We start from the raw sequence: 6000 nt of genomic DNA, 5'->3' as shown, positions 1-6000 counted from the left end.
GCTACAACAGGGATGAATCTTGTGGGTACTATGCTAAGGGAAATAAGCCGGTCATGGAAGGACAAATATAGTATGATTCCACTCATAACAGTAACCAGATTAGTCAAATTTGGAGACAGAAAGTAGCATTGTAGTGGCCTGGAGCTAGGTAAGTGGGGAAATAGAGAGTTCTTATTTAACGGGTACAGAGTTTCAGTTTTGCAAGATGAGAAGAGTTCTAGAGATGGACAGTGGTGATGGTCACATAACATCATGAATGCACTTAATGCCTCTGATTTCTGCACTTAAAAATAGTCCAATTTATGTTATGTGTATTTTTTACCACAATAAAAAAGTGTTGGGGCACCTGAGTGCCTCAGTCAATTAAACATCTCACTTTGCCTCAGATCATGATCTCAGGGTCCTGGGATGGAGACCCATTGGGTTCTCTGCTCAGTGGGGAGTCTGCTTCTCCTTCTGCCTCTCTCCTCCCTATTCATGCTTGAGTTCTCTTTCTCTCTCAAATGAATTAATAAGAGCTTTAATTTTTTTTACAAACCACTAAGCCCTGAGTTAAAACATTAGCTTTTAATTATTTAGACATTTATACTTTCAAAAGTGCTGGGCAGTTATATTTTATACAAATTTGTATTGTGCAAATTCAAAAGAGACACAATTGAAATAGTTATAAATATGATGTTATACAAAAAAAAATCCAGAAATGTGAATCTCCCTCTAAAATTTTGTACTTAACCAAGAAACATATAACTTTAAGCTACAGGAGTTGTAAGCTGTGTTTAAGATCAGAGACTTGGCAGCTTTAAGTGATAAAAATTCCGTCATCTTGGTCAGTGACTTCTCAACTATATAGCACATGATTTTAGTGATATATTGATTTTTTTATTTTTAAATATACTGTCATAAATTTTAAATTTTTCCTATGCTATATTCTTGAAATGCAAGCCCTTATTTGGTGGTACCATCACTAATATTGAAAGAAACCACAATTAGAAATAACTTTGGGGCACTGGGGTGGCTCAGTCAGTTAGGCATCTGCCTTCGGTTCAGGTCATGATCCCAGGGTCTTGGGATCAAGCCCTGTGTTGGGTTCCATGCTTAGCGGGCTGGGGGTCTGCTTCTCCCTCTTCCTCTGTCCCTCCCTCCACTTGTGCTCTCTCACACTGTCTCTCTCTCTCTCTCTCAAATAAATAAATAAAATCTTTAAAAATAAATACATACATATATATAAATATATATGTAAATACATACCTTTGGAACAGAAGAAGTGACACTATCTTAAGAAGCAAGTCAATCATTTATCAATGATTTGTCTATCTCTATAGATTAAAAGGCATACTCGAACATTTTTAAATGCCCTGCCTTCTCCAATTTGTGTGTTCTGAGAACACAGTCCCATGACTATATTATTCTAGAATTGTGTCTATAAAAACACATTCTTCACGTCAAATGCAAGCATCTTGTCTTATGGAAGTCCAGTTTCCTTTTAGAAATGCTATAACTGGACCCAGCAAATGGCTACGCTGCCAATCTGGAGTCCTCCTTAGCAATCTCCATGACTGCAGTGATTCCGCTGCCATGTTCAGTATTTACAGAGCCCACTCCCAGGCACGGAGCTACATTTGCTCAAAGACACCCATGCACATGTGAAGCAGACCTAAAGCACCAGGATGTGCACCTGCCTGGCCCCCAAGCACGTGAGTCTGGGAACACTTTCACTGAACTAGGATGCGTGGATGGCTAGAGGCTGCCTCCCAGATGGTAAGAAACTGCATCGACTCCTACATAGATCTTGCCTCCTGAAGCCCGACCTGAAAAATCATCACACTATTGGGCCTTGGATCACTGGAGGCTCCAAAAAGTAACCAAATAATTCAATTCAACGATTGGTCCATTGGAAAATGCAATAACTTGACCCTGTAAAGGTATATAGTCTTAATCAAATCTATGAGTATGAGAAGATAGATGAAAATAGAGAGAGTATTCTAAGACACACGTGTCCGTCAAATAACAAGAAGAAAATTGAGGGCTAGAAAAATATTACTGAATATACTGGAGGCACATATAACATCAAACCTCTTATCAAATACACATGTTTCTCTTCTAAGCAGGCAAGCAGGGACACACAGTCTGACTTCTTGCCTATGTCAAGGTTGGTCTGTGAAAAGGCAGCAGTCGGGATCCCTGGGTGGCGCAGCGGTTTGGTGCCTGCCTTTGGCCCAGGGCGCGATCCTGGAGACCCGGGATCGAATCCCACGTCGGGCTCCCGATGCATGGAGCCTGCTTCTCCCTCTGCCTGTGTCTCTGCTTCCCTCTCTCTCTCTCTGTGACTATCATAAATAAATAAAAATAAAATAAAAGGCAGCAGTCGATAACAGAGGGAAGTGTCCTGCCACTCTTTTAAAACCTGGAAACAAACCAACCACAATGTGAGGAAGGAAGCATCCAGTGAAGCTGTCATGTGTATCATCATGTCAGAGTCCAGCTCCATGGCCTATCCTGGCACTTGTTAACTTGACTCCCTTTACCCAAAAGTATGAGAAGTTGGAGTTTAGAGAAGTAACTTCCCATTTCAGCCAGAGTTTTCTAGGGTAACAGAAGCATAGTCCCCTGCAGGAGAAACTTTGAAGAGGTGGGACCCCCCCCCTCCAAATCCCTGTGAAAAGACTTCTTCAGCCAGACGTCAAAAACTTATCACCCCTCCCCACCACAACACACACACTAGTAAGCTTCCCAGAAACATGGCAAGAATTAAATGGGATAAAATTAGAATGTCAGAAGAAATCCTTCCATAACCAAGATGCATCTGGAAATCAGTCCTAAGAGTCTACTCGAATTTCTGCTTCCTGCAGAGGTTTTGGTGGGGGCTGAGCAGTGGGGTGTCTGGGTCTCTACTTATCCACAGACTATAATTGACATAAGGAGAAAAAAAGAAGTGCATTGTGTTCCTAACTCAATTCTTCTCAGTTTTTATTTTTAATGCCAGGACTCCCTTTCTGTGTTTCAATCACACAAAATGGTACTTATTAATGAGCTCTCAAATTGCATAAAGAGAGATCTAAAGCACAGAAATACTAATATGGCCCGTGGCATTGTGGCTTTGAGTGTAGAATGGCATCTGTGAGCAAGTGAGGAGGACCTTCCCCACCGCGGCTATGGAAACCAGAGCCAGAAGAAGAGGGAAGAAGATGCCCGGAGTAAGCACTCGGGAGCTGCAAAGAGAAGAAATCCCAGAGAAGGAAGATGCTCAGCATTCCTAGACATAAACACACACACACACATACACACACACACACACACACACACACTGCTACTTTCACCAACATGACTCTCATATCCCAATCATTTTTCGTTATGTTGGTGGGTGCTAAAATTATAAAATTACAGTCTCTCCCATGAGCAAACATTTTATATATATTTATATATATAGGTATGTGTGTGTATGTATGTATGCATATGCACCTGTCTATGTACGTGTATGCATGTATGTATGTATGTATGTATGTATAGAATACTAGCTTAACAAATAAAAACAAATATATTTGCAAGATATGAAAGGGCTGGGTCTTCAATCCATTATGATGATCCTCTGTGTGTTCCTCCTCCTTTCCAGATGGTACCAATTAAGAGTAAGACCCTCATCCTAACAGATGTTAACCAAATAAGCCCAATCTGAGGCTTTAATGAACAAAACCAGACACATTTACTTTACCCAAGAGAACAAAAAATAAATATAATGTATACAGTGGGCCACTTGGGTTAACTTGCGGTGACTGGAGCTTTGACCTGTGGCTGTGATTAGTTTCAACTTTCCCCAGTATTTGTAATTAGCATACCGAAGGCTGAGATAGTTGAGCACAATCCCACCCTTGGATTCCTTCCATTCACTTTCTTTTTCCTTAATATCATTTGAAGAGGCAATTTCCACTTCTAAGATACTTTTCATTGCTTCTATTGAAATGGGAAGCATGGCTTTTTAAGATTCTAAATCAATAACGATTAGCAACTAAGTGTGCAGCTTGCTCTGAGTCAAGAAAATATGTAGTTTTCAGCTCTGTCGGCTAGCTCTGGATGAACGTAGTTTACATCACCTCCATCATCTGTGCCTCAGGGTTCCTTCCGGTGACATTGGCCATGTGGAAGGGAGAGGCCCCTCAGGAGTTCAGACCGGCTCCCAGGGCCCCCAACCAAGCCCTCACATTCTCCTGAACAACAGGTGGCAGTAAAGAGACACATTCTGCAGAAGCTAATTAGAGGTTTCTGTTTCAGGAGGGGGTGTGCAAATGCTGCTTAAAAGAAAGGATTGGATGGTAAAAAAACACAACCTGATTCAAATTTATGTGCACACGCTGTTCTGTTTCTACATATGTCGCACCTAGCCCAGAGACGCTCCCCCTGCCACCTCCTTTTCTTATTTAAAGAACTCACCTTGTGATAGAAATAGTTCCCTTGCAGTGGAGACCTCCGTTTTTTTTGCAATTCACAGACCTCCAAACACCGACGCAGCCCTCCCCCCACACACCACACATCTAAGAGAGCTTGAGCTTGTCAAAAGCACAGATTCCAAAGCAGCAAAGCCAAGGGGTGCTTTGTGAGAAAGCTGCCATATTATGGGAACATTTGGTTTCTGAACTGCCTTAAAATGGTGACCTTTTTTCTATTGCCAAATAAACATTCTGCAAGCTGCACTGGTGTAGAACAAAAGTATCATCTGATAGTTGATCAAAGAGTTGTCTTTCAGATCCTTTCATCATTTTGACCAGAAAAAAGGCATTTGTTTGAATTCTGAGCAGAAACCGGTCCACTTCGCTTTGAATGCACATCCCACTTAAAAATCTTTTAGGCGAGCACAGCAACAAAGCTTTCCTCTGAAGAGAGAGAAAGAGAAAGAGAGAGACACTTAATAAAACACCAAGTCCCAGGGACTCTACATGACTAATTTTTGTATTAAAAAAAATACTGAAGACGTCTGTTCCAATGGGAACTGTCCCCAACTATTAGTAATTGCAAACATTAGTCATAACGACATGGAAAATACAATCTGTAAGCTCATCTAGTACATTTTGCCCAAAAATACAACCTATGGAACTCAGTACCACCCATTTTGTTGCAGTGTGCCACCCAGTGACGCAGTCCAATTTTTCAGGGCATTCTGCCAAATTTGATGCGTCACGTTCTCTGGGCAGCTCACTGGCACCAGCACCCCCCATACCCAGCCGGACCGCACAACTGACTTCTCTTTCCTACATCCATTCTATTTTGCCCATGATCTCCTGGATATGTGCTACTTCTGATACTAGGGATTCCAAGTTATCAGGAAAGAAAAGGAAATCTTTGAAATTTAGGGTGAAATCGGACATGTGCATATTTAATAATTCAGTCTGCTACTCCACACACACTCCTGTGTCTTGGTTGCCAGAAAGTAGAGGTGACTCTTTCTCATTGATTAGTGCGAGATCTATCAAGCTCACAGAGAAAGCACATTTTGAAGCTTTCCCAACATTAATTGTGGTCTAGTGCCTCGCTTCTAAAAGTGACTGCCTTGAAGGTCCCAGCCTAAGGAGGTCCAGAGCCAGAGCCAGAAATCTAGGACTCACCTTTGATTCTTCTCTTTGCCTTCCCTCCATCGTCTCCACCCAGATAATGACCAATGATTCTTGCTACAATCTTCGAAATATACCACTCGCTATACTCACTACGTACCTCCTCCTCATCCTCCTGACTTACTGAGGCAACAGTTCCTCCAGAAATTTTATTTTTCTTTCCTCTCCTGCACTTCAATTAAATCCCACATCAGAGTACTTCCATCATCTGATGTGCCCACCTCTATCATAACAAGGTCACGATTTATTAGAATTGCCTAGTTACATGCTCGTCTCCCTAAAGACTGTGAGCTCCTTCAAGAATCGAACTGTATTATTTTCTCTCTTCTCAATCTGTGCCTAACCAAGGGGTTTGGCAGATGGATGGAAGAATGGACACATGGTTGGATGGACAGTTAGG

The 6000-nt window shown here is 41.7% G+C and overlaps 1 long non-coding RNA gene across 2 annotated transcripts in view; it reads right to left on the bottom strand.

Annotated features, from left to right (window-relative positions):
• Positions 1-3988: 3988 nt before the first annotated feature.
• LOC140616803 (uncharacterized) overlaps positions 3989-6000 on the bottom strand; it is a 58264-nt gene continuing 56252 nt past the window's right edge. The window contains exon 9 of one of the 2 annotated variants that reach the window (XR_012017196.1): positions 3989-4865. This is a non-coding gene — a long non-coding RNA (uncharacterized lncRNA). The remainder of the gene's footprint in view (positions 4866-6000) is intronic. The other variant, XR_012017182.1, reaches the window with a different exon arrangement.

This window comes from Canis lupus, chromosome 2 (assembly GCF_048164855.1).
Source record: "Canis lupus baileyi chromosome 2, mCanLup2.hap1, whole genome shotgun sequence".
Lineage (NCBI taxonomy): Eukaryota > Metazoa > Chordata > Mammalia > Carnivora > Canidae > Canis > Canis lupus.
The sequence above is the reverse complement of the archived record's forward strand: the minus strand, read 5'-3'. Positions and strand labels throughout refer to the sequence as shown.